We start from the raw sequence: 21,099 nt of genomic DNA, 5'->3' as shown, positions 1-21,099 counted from the left end.
TATAGGAGTCCTACTTGGCACCAGGAGAAGCCACCCTCCATTTTCCAAATCCCTGGCTATTTTTCCCTTTTCCTCTCTTTTCCAAGTATTGTCCCACCATCTCCACCCCTCCTGGAGGAAACCCTAAATCACTGCTCTATTCCTAAGGTAAAGAACTGAATTTCCCAACTCCCCTATTCTCCATGGTGGTGGGTCATTCTCCTCCATGCTCCCTTATTCTGCAGGACAGACACCTTGATGCATCTTAAGGACTTTGGGCCCTTGTTAGCCACCCTTCGGCTGAACCCTCCCACGTTAAGCTGTCTGCTCTGGTTAGAATGTGAGCTCCTTGAGAGCAGAAGCAGTCTTCTTTTCAATTTGCATTCCCCAGCATTTATCACACCACTCAGGACATATTAAATCATTGGTAAATGATCATTCATTCATCCTCACAACTCCTACCCAGTGGATCTCCCTTTGGGAACCTGCAACCACAGAAGGTGTAGTTAGATAGCTGAGTCTATGTGTCTCCATGTTCCCTTAGAGTAAGCAGAGACAGGAAGGAAGACCCTTAGACTTATCATAGGATTTCCTTTCCTTTGATGGTGATGGAGCATTGCCATGGAATAGGACACATTGAGATATCTTCCTGGCAGCGTGGGAAATCAGATTTTCAGAACAGGTCTCAGTCCAATAGAAGCTTAGGAAATATAAACTCTTCCACTATAATATTAGATCCTTGACGTCAAGGACTGTATCATTTTTGTTGTATTTCCAGGACCCAGGCCAGGTCCTGCCTATTAAGTAAGGGCTTATTAATAAATTATTATGGATTGATTAAATTAAATTCAGTTCTTAACAGTCTGTGCTAGGTTTCTTTCACTCTGACTCCTGGGATCTCTAATTTTGGGGAGAATTCTTCAAAAGCATTGCCAACAGAGTCTCTTTATTAAGTAATTGCACAGAGAGCAATTCAGAGTGAATCTCCCCAATATTCTCCTCTCCCTTGGACATTCCAGTTTGAGACCCACAGGCTGATTCGAGCAATATGTTTTTGTTTTGGTCCAGACCTATGATCTCATCTTCAATGCCAGCACCTCATCTGTACCTCATAGTCTTAAAAAGGCTACCAGAAGCACTAAGAAGTTAAATGACTTGCCCAAAGTCATGTAGATAAATCACAATAACCACAATAATCCGTAATAACTAGCACTGATATGGAGCTTTAAAGTTTGCACGGTACTTCCCAAGTATTATCTCATTGTATCCTCACAACAGCCCTGGGAGAGAGGCACACTATTATCATGCCCATTTTATAGATGAGGAAACTGAGGCAGATAGAAATTAAGTGATTTACCCAGGGTCACACAACTAGCAAGTAAGTGTCTGAAGCCAGATTTGGACTCAGGCCTTCTTAACTCCAGGTCCAGCACTCCCTCCACAGCGCCACTTACCTGCTTAGGTTAGGTGATCTACCCAAGTTCATACAGCCAGTGTGTGCCAGAGACAGGGTTTGAACCCAAGTATTCCTGACTCTGAGGGTAGCTCTGTATTCATTATGCCGCAGCTAACTCTCTTTGCAAAAATGCAAAGATGGTACCAATTGCCACCAAATAAATGGTAAATCTAGGATTTCAAAATCAACACATATTCCTTGCTTCTGAATTCAATTCAATAAATATTTATTAAATACTTAATATGTACTGGGCATTGGGCTAACTACTGGTGATACAAAGGCAAATCTCCACAGAATCTTCATCTCTGCGAGCTTACATTCTACTAGAACTGAAGAAATCTGATCAGCACCATGATTCTTTTATGATAAGTGCTTAGCCAAGTGACCTAAATAATGAATGCCCATTTACATGGAATCTACATATGGTTGCTTAATGTTCATAAAAGGCTGAGATGCACAGGAATGTCCTCGACTCCCAAGGGCCCTCAACATCTTCTGCATGAGATTTGGTGAGGCCAGCCTAGAAAATCTACTTCTTAAGAATACCTGGCCCAGATGGCAATAATAACAGCTAATATTTACATGGCACTTTAAGATTTGCAAAGTACTTTGCATATGCTATCTCATCTGAGCCTCATTACAACACTTGGTGATGGGTGCTAGCATTATTCCCACTTTATAAATAAGAAAACTGAGGCTGAGAGAGGTTAAGTGACTCACCCAAGGACATTCAACTGAGGAGGATTTGAACTCAAGATTTCCTAACCCCAAGCATAAGGCTCTATCCATTACTGATTCTCTTACTATGAGTGGTCCAAAATATACTGTGAATTTTGCTTATCTCTTTTTCCACTCTTCCCCTATTTAATCCATTAGGGGTCCTGCTGTCATATTTTGAGAAATCTCACACCTGTTTGCTCTCTCTAGAAATCCCAAGGTGAGCATGAAATAATGGGCATTTAGGTATGATCAAGTTAGACACCAAGAAAAAAAATGCATTTTGGTATAATTGCTGGCTTGGAGCAGAAAGCATTCATTAGCTTTTAATAAATCATACTGCTAATGAGCTTCTGCCTCCTCCTTAATTTTCAACCCATCTCTTGTAGTGAAATAAAGTGCTCACAGGCCCATGATTAACGAGAAGGGATTATTCTTCCATAGTCTTTCCCAAAGAGCGTCTGGACCCAGAAAGGCGAACCTAGCACCAGGAACCACAAGACCTCCAAAGCCAAGATGGATCTCCTGGGGCCATCTTTTCCAGCTTCAAACAGGGCTGCAACCAAATAAACCTAGGTAGGACTACAAAAATATGCAAGGATCAAGATTCTAACAATGCACAGTGCCAGTAGGTGCTTAATAAATGTTTATTGGCTGACTCCTCTTTTCAAGCAGTGTATTCAAGTTTATACTACCAGAATCAGCCCCTCAGCCTCAGAGTCACAGAATTTTGCTAACTGAAGGAGAATAAGAGAGAAAGAGTTAAAGGAATATAAATGCATGTGTCTTAGTCCATTGAACCAGTTGGGGGATTTCAAGGAGGTTTCCACGAATATTAACTGAGTCAGTAAGGGGTAAATCCAGTAGGCTTCATAATGACATGTTGAAGAGAAGATCCAAGACCTAAAATGAATCATGTGAGAGAGACATGGAGAAACCAAAGGGATTCAAGGGAAAGGATGCCTCTGGTGTGTGTGTGTGTGTGTGTATGTGTGTGATTTCACTTGGCAGGGAGGGGTCTTCTACAGCAATGCCATGATAGAAGGAGGAAAGGAGAAAAGGATCAGCCATGAATATCAACAACAGGTCTATACATTAAGTTTTTCTAACTCTTCTTAGTGTATGCATGGCACTTCTGAGTCTTTAAAACTCATTAGAATGTAAGCTCCTTGAGGACAAAGGCTGTCTTTGTCTTTCTTTTCATTCTCTTAGCACAGTGCCTGGCACAAAATAAACTTGTTGATTGATTTTGTTTCCTTAACAGTAGGATAGCTTAACCATGAAGGTCATGGGTTTGACCAGGATGAAGATTCTCACAAAGCAAGTCTGATTTTATTTTTTATCTGATGACATAGGCAGAGACCTGCTTAGGGCCAGGAGGCCCTGGGAATAGGGAATGACAATTATAGAGAATGGCAGCAGCCCAGTCTATGTCCACCAGATCCATCATCCTAGTTAGGAGACATAGAGAAAGGATAAGAATTATTGAAAATGAAGGAATAAATACATTGTATTTGTTGACCTATGTGCATATTGCTTCTCGTCAGTAGTATATAAACTGCTCTATGTTTTTGTATCTCCAGTCCCTAGCATAGTGCCTGGCATATAGTAGGTGCTTAACATGCTTATTGAATAAATGGATGGAGGAAGGGAGTAAAAGAGACAAAGAAAGAAAAGAAGGGGGAGAATGCAGAAGAGAGGAAGAATATGGGAGAGAGGCAGAGGCAGAGATTTTAAAAGAAACACAGACAATGAGAGACAGATCTTCCAACCTTACATCTATCAGACTGGCAAAAAAATGACCAAAAAAGGAAAATGACAGTTGTTGGAGGGGCTGTAGAAAAACACAGTATAGTCTGTTGACAGAACTGTGAATTGGTTCCCCCCCAATTCTGAACTGTAATTAGGAGCTGTATCCAAAATGCCACTAAACTGTGCATAGCTAGTGATAGTACTACTACATCAATATCCCAGAGAGATAAAAGAATGAAGAAAAAGATTCATATGTACAAAAATATCTATAGTAGCTCTTTTTGGTTATAGCAAAGAACTAGAAACAAAGGAGGCGCTCATCATTTGGAGAACTGCCGAACAAATTATCGAAAGTAATGGAATGGAATATTGTTATACTATAAGAAATTATGAAAGGGGCCAGGGGTTCACAGAAACTTGGGAAAACATAGGAAGTGATGCAGACTGAAATAAGCATAATCAGGAGGATAGTTCACGCAGTAACACCAATATTGTAAAGACAACAACTTTGAAAGACTTGAGAACTCTGGTCAATGCAATGAGCAACCCCAGTTCCGGAGAACTCATGATGAAATAAGCTGTCTTCCTGACGGGAAGGTGGTGATGGACTCCTGTACAGGATGAAGCTTGTATTTTTGAATATGGCCAATTTGTGGATTTGTTTTTTTCTCGACTCTGATCATTTATCATAAAAATTGCATTTTGCTTTATATTTATAGTCATGGGGGAGCAGAGGTAGAGATAATGCTATTCCCCACAAAGAATAAAAGGAAAACAGGAGCTGATTTTTTTTAATGCACAGAAGAGAACAGAAGGAAGTTCAGAGGGAAACAGAGAAATAGGAGAGTTTTGAAAACAATATTTTAACAGTGAATTAATTATGTATACATATTCTAAAAAGCAAGACTTTTAAAAAGATGCATAAAAATGAAAAAGCAGGCTTTATGTACCATAATATGTTGTGACCTAACATATAATCATTTTTCCTGTTTTGCTTTGAATACAGAATGGAATATGGAAATATTCTTTTTTTTCTTTTGGCATTCATTAAAGTCATGATGAAAATTAAGAGACAGAGATAGAAAAACAGAGAAAGACAGAGAAAAGAAGGGAAGACAGGGAAAGGGTTAAGAAAAGAGTTAGGGATCAGTTAGCTCCAATTAGCAATTGACAGAGGAAGTAAGGCAGATGATGGGTTCTACTCCTTCCCAGTGTCTCCCAGCACAACATTCTGTGAAGTCTGGAAAAAAAAAATTGGTTGGGCTTTACCTGCATACTTCCAGTCAAGACCAAAGTCTCTCAGAGAAGCCAGCCAGTCATGGATGGAGCAGAAGGAATTTCTAATTTCTGTCAGTCAGAACAAAGCAGGAAGCCCATTGAGAAAGATACTATGTATATTTAAAGTGTTATCACTATTATGGTGATATTTGAGGCTTCCCAGATGTTTCCCATTCAGTGCTCTGTTAGCTATAGGTTAAACATTCCCTTGTTTTCAGCCAGGGCTGGCAAACCTATGCTGTGCACATCTGGTACTATTCACTCATATCTCATTCCGGTTCCTAAATACAGGCAAAAGGAAATCATATCAAGATAATCAAATCCAGGGCTTTAACTCCAATGGACCAGTTGAGGATGCCCATGTCCCAGTTGGATGATACCCTCCATAACCCGCCCTAATTCAAAGATACTAGTAAATTTATGTGCCTTGTGACTATTTCTTTTAAATTTACTCAAAGACCTGCCTATTTCCCCTTTCTGATCTCCATCTGGGTTTCCTACTTTCTGGTAAACAAAACTCCCCATAGGAAAATGAAATTAAAAATCATCTTCAAAATGAGAGCAATTTGTCTCAAAGCCAAACCAGCCAGCTGTGTCTTTTCAGCTGGTGAGAGTACTCTGCTCTGTAAAATTAGGAGCTGACTTCCAAACTGGCCCCCAAGCCCATACACAATCCCAGGTCTGATCTTTTGCTTCATTTTCCTCCTTTGTAAAAGAAGGGACCCTGTTAAATGATCTCTGATTTTACTTACTGCTCTGGTATTCTATGTCTCGCTCACTGTGAATATAACTTATCCTATGATTAGATAGAGATAGCAGTGACCTCCTGACTGTGATTTGAGGGCCACTGAGAGGTCCTCCCAATCTGAATGTCTTCCCCCTACTTAGGAGCGTGCTGCTAAATGTTTGACAAACAGCTCTTGAGTGAGGAGAGGTACTCCTGATACTTTTACATTTAATCTGCGTTACAAACCCAGATTTGTTGCATTAGCTAATTTCCAAGGTGTAAAAGATCACACTGAAAATGTAACAATCTGTAGCCAGTCCTGACTGACTCCAGTATAAACCTGACAGCCTGCTACTGACATCTAAAAACCTTGCTATTTAAATTAGCCCTTTGGGCTAAAGCATTGTCACCAGAATGTCACTTTTTAAAAATACAGTGACCTCAGAGAGGCAACAGCTCAAACAATTGACTTATTAACTCATTCTTGTCTTTTGTCTGATTGATTAGATTCAAAGACCAAACCATGAGGGCATTAGACACAAGGAAGGTGAGTTCTGATTGAGGGTGGGACAGGGAAAGAAAAAAATAAAAGGGTCAAGGGCATGAGGACCATGAAGAGCAGGAAAAACAGGTGTGGCTACTATAGGGGGTGCTACCTAAGAGTACCTGGAGGGGAGAAGAAGGGGCACTGAAAAGTTGAGGTGTGAAAGGAAATGAAAAATGAATTTTGCAAACAACTTGCTGAAAACTAGCACTGGCCAAAATCTGTTTATTTAGATACTGGGCAGAATGGACTTTCCTTCCAGGACTGCAATATTCAACTAGTGCACTTGCCCAGGACATGACCCTTCTCCTTCCACCATTTCCCTGCTTAATTTATCCCAAGGGAGAAGGCTTGCCCTATTGGGTTCATTTTGAATGCCAGGTAGCACTCCAGGCCTCTCGTTATGAAGGGTTTGGAGGGAAAGGACAGATGGTAAAAGGAATTTCCTTTCCTTTCCCTTCCTTTCCTTTCTTTCCCTTCCTTTCTCTTCCTTCCCTTCCCTTCCCTTCCCTTTCCTTTCTTTTCCTTTCCTTTTCCCTCCTCTCTCCCTCCTTCTTCCCTCCTTCCCTTCCTCCCTTCCTTTCTTCCTTCCCTCCTTCCTTCTTTCTTTCACATTTATTTTGTAATATCTCCCTGTTCCCTCCCTTGTGACAAAGATGTTTTATTAAGAGTGAAAACAAAACCAAACTAATCAATACATCATGGACTGTGTCTGACAGTATGTGCAATATTCCATACCCATAGTCCCTGGATTAAAGGATTGAATGAGACCCTCGATCTCTTGACTCCATGCCTTTGCCCAGGATGTCCCCTGTCTGTCAAGCTCTGCCCCTTCACCTCGGCCTCTTGGCTTCTATGGATTCCTTCAAGATTCAGGTCGAGTCCCACCTTCTGCAAGATATCTCCTCTTCCCTCCCAAGTGCCTTCCTTCTGAGACTACTTTTCAGCTGCTCCTACATATTTTGTATATATCTGGTTAGTTGCATATTCGCTCCCCTGTCAGAGTGTACCTTCCTTGAGAGCTAGGACCATGATTTTTTTCTTCCATTCTTTGCATCTGCAGTACTTCATGCAGTGCCTGGCACATAGTAAGCACTTAATCAATGCTGGTTTACTGACTTTTCCAGGGCTAAGCCTGGTCATTATAACTACATAACATTTCATTTCATTTTACTTACATCTCTTCTGTCCCTTATTTGGTTAAGAATTCTCCCTCAGCTATTGTTGCGAAAGTTTCCTGATCTTATACTGTTCTGGTTTTTTTTTCAATTTATGGTTCAATTCCCATCAGGTTAAGATAGACTATAAATTCCTTGAGGGCAAGGACTTTCAGCTCATTCTACGCAATGCTTCATTTTTGTCTTTGCATCGCCAACACTTAGCACAGTGCCTGGCACATTGCAGAAACTTAATAAAAGATTATTGAGTGATTGATGGATTGATTCAAGTTACGCATCCTTTGTGATATCGTTGGAAGTGAATATTATAAAATATTGGTCTAAACCTACATGCTGCCCTACTGCTTTCCAGTTTTTCTATCAGTTCTTGTCAAATAGAAAGTTCCCCAAGTGGTTTATGTTCTTGGGTTTGTAGAGCACTAGGCTCTTGATTTCATTTGTTTCAGTTTCTTGCCTATCTAATTTGTTCTATTGATCAACTTTCCTTTTTTTTAACCAGTACCAAAGAATTGTGATGATTATTGCTTTGTAATATAATTTGATGTCTGGAAGTTCTATTAGCTTTCCATTCCTACTTTTCTCCTATTATTTCCCTTGAGATTCTAGACATTTTGTTCCTCCACATGAAAATTGTTATTTCATCCAGCTTTTCAAAGTATTCTCTTGGGAGTTTGATTGGTATAGCACTAAATCTGTAAATTAATTTAAGTACAAGTGGTTCTGATACTCTAAACATGATTGAAGCATTCTTCAGATTGAGAGGCTCAGAGTTGGGGAGGTAGTGAATGGTTATTGGAGCTAAGAGGTAGGGTCTTATCACCATGGCAGTGTCTACCTTTGAAATTCAGAGGAATCAATAGTCCTCCTGAAGTGAAATGGGGTATTTATGGATAGGAGCTAAAAAGGTGGCTGAAAAAGTTCATAGAGTTAGTTTCTTCCAATCCTCCACTTTACAGATGTCGAAACTGAGGCCAGGGAGTTAAAGTGACCTGCTTCAGTTTTCACAGGTACCAAGAAGAGATCTAGGATTCAAAACCAGATTCTCTGATTCCAAATCCTTACACTGCATGATGTTGTCTCCCATAATGGACACGGGCGCAGACATTGATTCAGATTCTGGCCTATTAACTTTTAACAACATCAAAGGCAACAACATCATAGTTCTCCTTTGCAATTAAAAAAAAGTAAGCTTTCCATAAATGATAGGATCATAGACCTGGAGCTGCGTGAGATCTTAGAGGTTATCTACTACATTTCACAGATGAGAACATCAAGGCCCAGTGAGATTGAAGTTTAGTATCATTCTCTAGACAACGTAATGCCTCCTTATTTTTGTCTAGCAGCTGATTCTTCTCACAGCACTTTCGCATGCTTTTTAAAGTTGGTTGATTGCTACAACAAACTTTGTGAGCTGGAAAGAGAGGTGACATTATCCTCATTTAACAAACAGGGAAATAGAGGCTCAAAGAATTAAAATTACTTGTTCAAGGTCAGATGACTAGTTAGCGTTAAGGCCTGAAGGAGAACCCAGTTCTTTTGACTCTCGATGAAGGATGGGTGATGAGCAGGGAGGACAGAAGCCTCTCCACTTTGCAAAAGTCTGCCTCAAGTCAGCTCAAAGTATCTTTGCGAGTCTTCTTGCCTTGAATGTTAGAATATTCTGAGGAATAACACCACCCTGGGTTGATCCTATTTTTATAAAGATCTTTCTCCCTAGGATTACTTACTTCAGTCATCAATCAATCAATAAACATTTGTTAAGTGCTTACTGTGTGCCAGACACTGATGTCAGCACCGGGGATACAAAGAAAGAAGCAAGAGCTTGTCCCTGACCACAAGGAACTTACAATTTAATTGGGGAGACAACTTGCAGATAAACATAGACAAAGCAAATGGATGAACAGGAAAAAAAAAATAACAGAGGGAGGGCACAAGAATTAAGAGGGGATAGAGAAGATTTCCTGTAGAAGGGAGGGTTTTAGCTGAAGCCAGGAGGTTAAAGGTTTAAAGGAAGCCAGGGAGGCCAGTAGGTGGAGCAGAGGAGGAAGGGCATTCCAGACATGGGGACAGCCCAGAGAAAATGCCTGGAGCCAAGAGATGGCGTCTGGTTTGTGGAACAGGCAGGAGGCCAGTGTCACTGGATCCAAGAGTACACATTGGTGAGTAGGGTATAAAAAGATTGGCAAGGTAGGAGGACATTGGGTTATAAAGACCTTTGAATGCCAGACAGAACATTTTGTATTCAATCCTGAAGGCAAGAGGCAACTCCATTAGTTTGTTGAGTTGGGGGTGGGGGTGAGGTGATATGGTCAGACCTGCACTTTAGAAATCCGTTTAGTAGCTAAATGGAGGATGGATTGGAGTGGGGAGAGACTTGAGACAGGCAGACCCATCAGTGGGCTACTACCTTCTTCCCATCAAATATCAACAAAGTGTAATCACCCAGGCATAAGTCCAAGACTAGGGACAGTCTGGGAATGATGAAATCATAGCTTATAATGAAAAATGTGAATTCACATAACTACAAATAAAACACTGACACACATATACAAATGCATTTTCCACCCAAACTATAGAGGGAACAGTGAAATTTATTGGTCCATGAGAAATAAAAGTCCTGAATCTTAATTCTAGCTTTTCTATTGGCCTTAAGGAAGTCTTGAGACCTTGGTAAATCCCTAACTCATTTTTATAAAACAGGAACAGGTTCACTGGATCAATCTTCAAAAGGGGAAGTCTGATAAATAGAAGAATATATAGAATAATCATATGTATATATATATATATATATATATATAGACACACATACATACATACACACATACATATAGTTGTGTCTAATGGTATCCATCTGGGGCAGGGAAAGAAAAACAAATTTACATGATAGATTTGCAGTTTCATGCACAATAATCTTTTTTATTATACTAAGTTATGGAAATGTTTGTTTTATTGCATAAATTAAAAATAAAATAAATAAATGTGAAACAGGTAACGTCTGCACAGAGGTTGAAGCACCCTAAACTTGAAGAACAGAAGTTACTGAAATCCTGAGAATTTCCACCATATAATGGAGAGGTCAGGATTAGGGTAATTTCCAAATGGTTACAATTCACATTATTAGAAAAAGCACTCAGAAATTGCATATATGTGCCAAGATGTCTAGCTTTCTAAATGTATAAACACTTGAGGTTTTTTTTGAGAGTCCACACCACAGGAGAATAATCTCTGAACATAATAGGTTTGATTGGGGGTAATCAGCACAGTGTGGGGCAAGTAAACTACCTCAGCTCAAAATCAAGCTTAATTGGAAATTAAATTGCCTCTCTGCACCAAGTGCAGTATTTCTGTATCTTGGGCTAATTTATCAAGGTGATGTCTTATCCAGAGGCAGCCCAAGGGGCTTATGTCATCCTGAGGCAGACTAAAAAGCCTACTGAACCATCAAAGATAAAATTATCTTTTTTTTTCCTATTCTACTATGCTGTGGAAATGCCTGCTTTATTTCTTAAGTTCAGAATAAAATAAATAAGCAAGTCAAAAAAGAAGCTTATGTGTAAGAGAATAACCTAATATAATTCACCATCTCTCTTGCTCCAATTTTGAGATCCAGGAGATCTTGTCTTTGGTTATTGACTTCAAATATTTTGTTTTATCTAATCATAGAAGCCCTTAAGTCCTAGTTAGTTTGAGGATATATAGAAAATGTGATCATATGCCCAAGATTTAATCTTCACATTTGTTGATTAGACATGTTTTGTGAATTGCACACACACACACTTCCCTAGCCAGCTGTCTTGCAGATGAACAACCTTCAGTCACAAGTGAGGTGAGAAGACAGAATGTGTATGGTCGGATCTATACTCCATAGGGATACCAAGTCCAAGTTTATGTCTTGTAGATGGGAGGTCAGTAGATCGTCTTCATATGTCAAGGAAAACACAATCAATTTGTTTAACCTGTGTAGTTTCCTCAATGTTTGTTAGTCATGTCTGTCTGTCCTCTTGAGAAATCATAAGGTACAGCTGAAAGAATACTGGATTTGGAATAAAAGGAATTAGGTTAAAATCTTGGCCCTGCTATTTATTGCCTATGTGAGCTTGGGTAACTCACATGATCTCTCTGAAACTCAGTTTCTTTATCTGTAAAGCAAGGGGGGTTAGATTTAATGAGACTATTGTTGAGGTTTGGTCTCTGCCCACCCAGAGATGCCAAAAACTGTTGGGGTTTCATGGTGTGTTGTGGTGGAACTGTCTCAAAGAATTCAGAGTCAGACCACCTCTAATCTAAGTATTGGCATTTGTTGAGATTGACGCCTCTCACAGAGTGGACTAAGTTCCAAGAGGAACCAGCAACTTCAGAGAGAGCAAGATGGATTTTTATGGGGTAAAGATGCAATTACATAACAGAAATTATGAATATTAAAAAGGTAGGAGGGGTTTGTAAGGGGATAAGGTAATAAGGGAGGGGTCCCTTCTATGGTTCAGTGGTCAGTCTGGTGGTGCTGCCCTCCGATTGGCTAGCTATTGTGTTCCTGTCTGGTCAAGATGGATAGTTAAGTATTGCGGTCCTGTCTTGGGCTAAATGGATGATATGATTACAGTTGAGTACAAGAACATACCTGTTGAAATACGTCAATTGGATCTGAAGGCAATGGTTAGCTGGGAGCAGTGGCTATATTGAGTCTGGGGGTCTGAGGTGTGATTAAAGCCAGATTGTGTGGTTAAATCAGGACATGCCTGCTGTTCATTGGGGCACATAAGGAGGTTAGAATATTGGGGCTGGGGGCAGCTTTATTAGGATTCTATCACTATGGTCTCATTAAGCTCTAAAATCCTAATAACTCTATATTCAATCAGCCAACAAGCATTTATTAAGCACCTACTATGTACTATAGAGAGTGTACTACTATATAGAGTGATAGGCCTGGAGTCAGAAAGACTCATCTTCTTGAGTTCAAATCTGGCCTCAGACACTTACTAGCTATGTGACCCGGGGCGAGTAATTTAACACTGCCTCAGTTTCCTCATTTGTAAAATGAGCTAGAGAAGGAAACGGCAAACCACTTCAGTATTTCTACCAATAAAATCCCAAATGAGGTCACAAAGGGTCTGACACTTTCAAAAAATAACAAAACAACACCTGAAACTATGTACCAAACACAGGGTTAGGCACTGATGACACAAAGGAAAAAAAAAGCAGTAGTAATTAGTTAAGCCATTAATGGCCTAGGGGGCGGGGAATGTTCAACTTGATGAGGGAGTAAATTTATTCTGGGTTAGAGCCTCCCTAAGAGGGAAAACTGATTGAGAGGGTGACAATGACAGGAATCTTAGGTTGGACTTGACTATTATCTCTCTAAAGTTTGTGATAGAGAAGAAAATGAAAGCCTGGTGTAGTCTTAGCTGCACCTTAGATTTTGGAAGAGTAAGGTTCAAAGTGTTCATAGGAAATATAAGTAGAATCCTATGGACTAAAATTCTAAGTAGAAAATCAGCCCAGGAGGGATGGAAAACTCTTAAGGATTAAATCTGAAGACATAAGGGGAAAGAATTCTGATGAGGAGGGAGAATAGAAATTGTCTGAGGATGCATAGAGAACTCATCAACAAATTTAGAGCTTAAGAAGATATGTATATAACTGATATAAAGACAAAAAGCAAAAGTGGAATTTATTTTTTAAAAGAAGATAAGCAGAAAAGATAGAAGCAAAAACAGGTCAGCCAGTCAACAGGCATTTATCAAGTGCCTACTATGTGCTGAGCAGTGTACTAAGTGCTAGGGATGTGAAAAATATGTAAAGACAATCCCTGCTCCCAAGGAGCTCAAAGTCTAATGGGGGAGACAACTTGCAAACAACTGGGTATGAGCAAGCTATGTATAGGATTGGAGTTAATCAAAGGAAGGTAGACCCTAGTACTCAGTGGGATTGGGGAAAGCTTCCGATAAAAGGTGGAATTTTAGCTGGGATTTGAAGGAAGCCATGGAGTCCAGGAGATGGAGATGAGCAGGGAATGAATTTCAGGCATGGGAACATCCAGTGAAAATGCATGGAGTAGAGGGATTGAATTGCTTGTTCAAGAAAGAATAATAATGTCACCGCCACTGGGTCAAAGAGTACATAGGTGACATGGAGTGGGTGAGTTTCAAGAAGACTAGAAAAATAGCAGAGGGACATGTTATGAAGGGCTTTAAAGACCAGAGAATTTTGTATGTGATTTGGAGGTGCCACCAGAGATGACTGACTAGGAGAATGACATTGTCACACCTGTACTTTAGGAAAATAAATCTGACAGTTGAGTAGAAGATGGATTAGAGTGGGAAGGGGCTAGAATCAGGCAGACCCACAAGTAGGCTATTACAATAAGCCAGGTGTAAAGTGTTGAGAGGCTATATTAGGGTGATGGCAGCATCAGAGGAGAAACTGTGGCTCATACAAGAGATATTATAAGCATAACACTTCAGAGAGCATATGCTCTCACTCTACCCCTCAATTCAAGTGCCTTCCTTCTGTTAATTACTCCCTATTTATCATGTATATGATAAATGGGATATAATATAGGATATAGGATATAATTATGCGTGTGTTGTGTGTGTATCTTGCTTTTTATATATTTGTTTGCACATTGTCTCCCCATTAGACTGTAAGCTCCTTCAGGGCATAGACTGTTTTTTGCATCTTTTATTTATTCCCTGAGTTTATCACACTGCCTAGCAGATGGTAGGTGCTTAATAAATGTTTATTGATTGATTGATTGAAAAAGGTAAGACTGACAGGACTTGAACAGATTGAATATGGAGGGGATGAGAGAGAAGGAAGTATTAAGGAGAGGTAGCAGATAGGAAAAAGTAATGTGCGAAAACATGGCATAGTATTGTAGGAATTATGCCCAGAAGGCAAAAGCACAGAATGACAAGAGGCCATTGAGAAAAGTTGAAAAAAAACACCAAAAAAAGTTCGCTTTTTAAAGTCATTTTTGGGAAAAGAGGAGAATCAATGGAAAGGGCCACCACTGGAAGTAGATGGGATGATGGTAATTGACAACAGAGAGAAGGTAGGGGAGTTCAATCTCTATTTTTACTGCTGTTTTCACTTTCCAGGAGGATGGTCTTTGGACTGAAAATTACACCAACAAAAGTGGCTAATAGGGATTTTATACCATTTGTAATCATGAGATGTAAAGAGAGCACTTAGCCACCCTTTAAGAGTTCAAGTTCTCTGACCCAGATGAGTGATGCTCTCAGTTTCAGAAAGAATTGCTGGATGTGTTTACTGAGTTACTGTCAGTAATTTCTGAAGCATTCTGGAGGAGGAGCAACGTGCCACAAGACAGAATCTCAGGCAAATGTTGCACTGATGAGAATTAAGTTTGCAAAATAAAGATTAGCAAGCTTGATTTTTATGCCTAGCAAAATCCTAAAATGGGCTATTAAAGAGATGGCTAGTGGAGACCTAGAGAAAGAAGCAATGAAAACAAAGAACCAGTCTAATTTAGGCAAGAATATGACGTGTCACACCAGCTTGATCTTTTTCTGACTGAATTTCTAAGCTGGAAAGCAGTGAATTGCTATAGATGAAGTTTACCTCATTTTTACCAAAACACTTTATGAATGACAAAACACTATCCTTGTGGAAACAATGCAGGGATATTGGTTAGCTGACACTACTTAGCTGGACTTGAGTCTTGCTGAACAGGTGTACATAAAAAGTAGTCATTAATGTATAAGATATCAACTTGCAAAGATGTCTCCAGTGGAGTGTCCCAAGGATCTATCTTTGATCATAGGCTGTTTAACATTTTAATCATTGATTTGGATAATGACACAAATGGCATGTTTATTAAGTTTGCAGAAGGGACTAAGGGAAGAAAGAGGGTTGATACACTGTATGATGGTACGAATTCCCAGATTTTTACAGGGTAGAAACTTGGGCTGAATTTTGAAAGATGAAGTTTAACCGGGATAAATGTTAAAGTCTTACACTTGGGTTCTAAATACTGACTTCACAAGTGCAAGATGAGGGAAATGTGATTAGATAACAGTTTGCCTGAAAAAATAAAGATTGGAGGGTTTTAGCATACTAGTCTAAATATGAGTTAACCATTTGATTTGGTAGCCAAAAAGCTAGTGTAACCTTGGGCTACATTAAATGACATTGCTCAAGCAGGATGATTTCAGAAAAATCTGGAGAGACTCACATAAACTGATGCAAAGTGAAGGGATCAGGACCAGGAGAATGTTGTATTCAGTAACAGCAATATTATATGATGAAGAACTGTGAGTGGCTTAGCTGTTCCCAGCAATAGAATGATCCCAAACAATCCCAAAAGACGAATGATGAAGCATACTATCTGCCTCCAGAGAAACAACTGATATTGTTTCAATATGGACTGAAGCATGCTGTTTTTCACTTTCTTTCATTCTTTTTTTTATTTGAGTCTTCTTGTACAAAATGACTAATATGGAAATGTTTTATATGATTGCACATGTATAACCTATATCTGATTGCTTACTGTCTCATGGAGGGGGGAAGGGAGAGAGGAATGGAATTTAGAAATAAAAACTTTTAAAAAATGTTAAATTGTTGTAACATGTATTTGGGGAATACACACACGCGCGCGTGCGCGCACACACACACACACACACACACACACACACACAACATTGCTTTCAAAAGGAAGATAATAGATAATAAATGGTCCTGTAGCACTTTCCTCCAGTCAGACCACAACAAGAATATTTTGATCAACTCTGGATACCACATTTTAGGAAGGGCACTGATAAGCTGGGGAGCTTCTAGAAGATGGTGACTAAAATGGTGCAGGGCCTAAAGTTTATTCCATGTAAGGATTAGATGAATGAACTGGAGATGTTTTGCCTGGAGAAGAGAAGATAGCTGTAAAGACAGGAGAGATGTCAAGTATTTGATGAGCTCCCATATGTAAGTGAAATGAGACTTATTCTCTTTTGCTACAGAGAGTAGAAGTAGGAACAATGACTGGAAGCTGTAAGGAGGCAAATCTAGGTGTCCTGTCAAGAAAACCTTTCCAACAATTAAAGTTATTAGAAAATGAAAGAGACCAACTTCAGAAGCAGGGGCAGGTCTTTTAGTATAGATTAGGCATCTGCTTGTCCTGTGTGTTGTCACAGGGATACTATTTTTTTATTTATTTTTTATTTTTAGTTTACAACACTCAGTTCCACAAGTTTTTTTTATTTTTTTCCACAAGTTTTTAAGTTCCAAATTTTCTCCCCCTCCCTCTTCTGCCCCTCCCTCCCCAAGATGGCATGTAATCTGATATAGGTTCTACATATATGTTCACATTAAAATTATTTTCACAATAGTCAAGTTGTAAAGAAGTATTATAACCAATGGAATGAGCTATGAGAAAGAAGAAACAATACCCAAAAAGAAAAAAAGAGAGAGCAAATAGTTTGCCTCGATCTGCATTCAGACTCCGTAATTCTTTCTCTGGATGTGGATAGCTTTTTCCATCATGAGTCTTTTGGAGCTGTCTTAGAACCTTGCATTGTTGAGAAGAGCCAAGTCTATCAAAGTTAGTCATCACAGATACTGTGTGTCTGTAATCGAAGAGAGCCCCAAGCAGTGAATGGGGTAGAGATGTATACTAATGCCAGAGGGGGATGGAGGAAATGTAAACAATTAGAAACCCTGCTCTTCTAGACTGGGACAATGAAAGGGTGTTGGACTTGGACTCAGAGGATCTGGGTTAGAATTATGGTCCTGCTGCTTAATATCCTGTGTGACTTTGGGCAGCCACAACCTCTCTGGGCCTTAGTTCCACATATGTAAAATGTGAAGCTTGAACCAGTTGGCTTCTAATGTCCCTTCTGGCTCTAAACCAATGATCATATGACCTCCAAGGAGCACTTTGATGTAGTAGGCACTTAATATGTGCTTCTTGATTGATTGAAGAGATCAATAAGGAGAGTCTGAATTGTTTATCCTCTTTTTGGTGAGGGGAGGCCATAAGCAGGAGCTTTGCCTTTAAACACTGCTTTCCCAGGCAGTGGTACAGGCTCCAGGGAGATACGGCCACTTCCTCAAGAAAAGTCAGTCTATCTTAGCCACACCATTAGGTTCCTGAGGAACATGCTTGGAAGTGGTCCCTGAACTTCTTGCCTGACTATCCACACAGCAATAGTCATGTCTAGGCAGGGTGGCCTGAGTCACCTAGAGAATGACTGAAGATGCTGCCTGCTTATTAGAGACTTGGCCAGGGTCCTTTCCTCTATTGTCTAGCATCCGCATCTCTAGCAAAAGACAGCATGGGATGAAGGGAAACTACCAGATCTGGAGTCAGAGGACTCAGGTTTTAATCCTCTCTCTCTCTCTCTCTCTCTCTCTCTCTCTCTCTCTCTCTGTGTGTGTGTGTGTGTGTGTGTGTGTGTGTGTGTGTTTACTGCCTCTGTGACATTGGGCAAATCTCTCCACAACCCTCAACCTCAGCTAGGTCTAATTATAGGTCTAGAAGACTGCTAAGGACCCTTCCTGCTCTAAATCAGTGATCTTTTCAAAACTTAGCCTGATGGAGAACTGAGGATCACTAGTAAATCTGGGCACACCTTTGAGTGGTCCTAGCTCTGGGGCTAGCCTATGGTACTAGTCCTTTCTACTACTCCTACTATCTATCCATACCCTGCATCTTAATGCAACCAAAGAGACAGGTCTTTAGGCCCCATTACCCTGGTTACTCCTCCCATCTTGGGCATTCGGCTGGCTCTTGGCTTGATGCAGCCTATGGGTAATTTGGTTAATGCTTGATTAATTTGTACAATAAAAAGGCTGGGGAATTCGCCTGCTGTGAAAGAGTTGGTAATGATTTCCAATAGGCTCTTTTTGTTTATCAGAGACCTTCCAATGTAAGTAAGCCCTTTAAGTGGAAGTTCCATAGCAAAATAAAGATAACATCAGCTGTCATTGCCTTCCCATGCCCAGCAAAGGGTTTTACACAAGCGTGTGCTTTTACAAACATGAAATAAATGCTCACTGCAAGAGTCAGAGCATTCAAGTTAAAATCTTGTCTCTGCCACTCACAATGTCCCCGAACCTTAGTTTCCTCAACGGCAAACTTGATGATTTCTGAGGTCATTCAATCTCTAGATCTATATTCCTATTATACTACTTATATGATTTGATCAAATCATTTAACCTTTTTGGCCTCAGTATCCAATCTATAAAATGAGGGGATTGGAATAGATGACTTCTAAGGTTCCATCCATCTCTAAGTCTATGATAGGAAGGAAGGAAGGAAGGAGGGAGGGGGGAAGGGAGGGAGGAAAGAAGGAAGGAGGGAGGGAGGGAGAGAGAGAGAGGAAGGAAATAATCACACAGAGTGCATGAGATCTCATTGGTTGTAAGTGGAAGAACCAGGATTCTAACCCACGTCCTGTGAATCCAAAATCCAACCCTCTTTCTACTGTACCACAATAAGAAGGAGCAGAGATTCTATTACTTCATCCTGTTCTCCATGCCTGCACCATGCCTTGGTATCTCCACAACATTCACTGCCTAGGGTCCTTCTCAGACAGTACAAGATAAAATGTAAGACTGTTTCATTATATTACCAGGGCCTCCCTGACAGCCTGTACTCTCTTGGGACTGAATAAGGAAATTCGAAGTATATTAGGGCTTCTTGGTCAGACTCTGAGTTAGAAAACCAGCCTTATGACACTGGTGCACTTTTGGATGAGTTGTAAATGCTACAATAACTCTGGGAAGAAATTGGGTCTATACACCAAATGTTGTTAAACTCCATACCATTTGGTCGAGTGTTAAACTCTATATCATTTGATACCACTACTAAGCATATGACTCAAAGAGGTCAAAGATAGAAAGGACAAGTGTATTGTGTGTATGTGAATATATATATACACACACATGTATGTATGCACATATTGTATGAGTGCACTTACTGTATGTGTATAGGAATATATTTATGCTTGTGTGTATGTGTATATTGTATATACATACATACACAATATATATTGCTATATATGGATATGTATGTATATAGACTGCTATGTCTGTATATAAAATGTATGTATATGAATAAATGTACATATATAATTCATAAATGTTATATATGCATATGTAATCACATATATAAAACATCACCACTTGCATACATATATATATATATATATATCAACATTTTTGTTGAAGTAACAAAATACGTACCCATCAATTGGGGACTGGCTGAACGGTCCCCAGAGCATATGAATACGACAGAGCACTATTGCACCATAAGAAATGAGGAAAAGGATGGATCCAGAGAAAGCTGGATGGCCATGTATGAACTGATGCAGAGTGAAGTGAGCAGAACCAAGACCACAATACTGTAAAAGAGAACAAGTGAAAATTTTCACAACTTGGATTAACTCGATAACCAACAAGGACTTCCAGAGCCTGGTGAGGAAGCTTTCTTTTTCAAAGAAATGAGGGGCTGAAGGCACAGAAAAAGGCATCTCTTTTCAGATACAACTGATGTGATGGTTTTTTTGTTTTTTTATGAGAAAAGGTTTCTCTCTGGCTTCAGGGGTGGGAATGAGGATGGGAATGGGGGGGTGCTAGTGATGCAAAAAGATGAAAAGACAGAAAAGCTCATGGGTAGAATTTTTAGAAATCTTCACAGAAAAGAGCAGAACGAAGTTTAGAGGAAGACTTAGACAAGCAGGATGCTTTTGTTACTACCCTATTAAATTTAATATACACTTTTTAAATTATTTATTTATTTAATATCTTTAGTTTTCAGCATTGATTTCCACAAGAGTTTGAATTACAAATTTTCTCCCTATTTCTACCCTACCCCCCACTCCAAGATGGCATATATTATGATTGCCCCATTCCCCAGTCAGCTCTCCCTTCTGTCACTCCACTCCCCACTCCATCCCCTTTTCCCTAATTTTCTTGTAGGGCAAGATAGATTTCTATGCCCCATTGCCTGTATATCTTATTTCCCAGTTGCATGTAAAGACTTTTTTTTGAACATCTGCTTTTAAAAGTTTGAGTTCCAAATTCTCTCCCCTCTTCTCTCCCCACCTACACTCCCTAAGAAGGCAAGCAATTCAACATAGGCCACATGTGTATCATTATGCAAAACCCTTCCACAATACTCATGTCAGGAAAGACTAACTATGTTTTGCTCCTTCCTATCCTATCCCACTTTATTCAATTTTCTCCCTTAACCCTGTCCCTTTTCCAAAGTGTTTGCTTTTGATTACCTCCTCCCCCTATCTGCCCTCCCTTCTATCATCCCCCCTTTTTTATCTCCTTCCTCCTTCTTTCCTGTGGGGTAAGATACCCAATTGAGTGTGTATGTCATTCCCTCCTCAGGTCAAATCCAGTGAGAGCAAGATTCACTCATTCGCCCTCACCTACCCCCTCTTCCCTTCCTACAGAACTGCTTTTTCTTGCCACTTTTATGCTAGATAATTTACTCCATTCTATC

Source organism: Trichosurus vulpecula, chromosome 3 (assembly GCF_011100635.1).
Source record: "Trichosurus vulpecula isolate mTriVul1 chromosome 3, mTriVul1.pri, whole genome shotgun sequence".
In the NCBI taxonomy this organism is placed as follows: Eukaryota; Metazoa; Chordata; class Mammalia; order Diprotodontia; family Phalangeridae; genus Trichosurus; species Trichosurus vulpecula.
The sequence above is the reverse complement of the archived record's forward strand: the minus strand, read 5'-3'. Positions refer to the sequence as shown.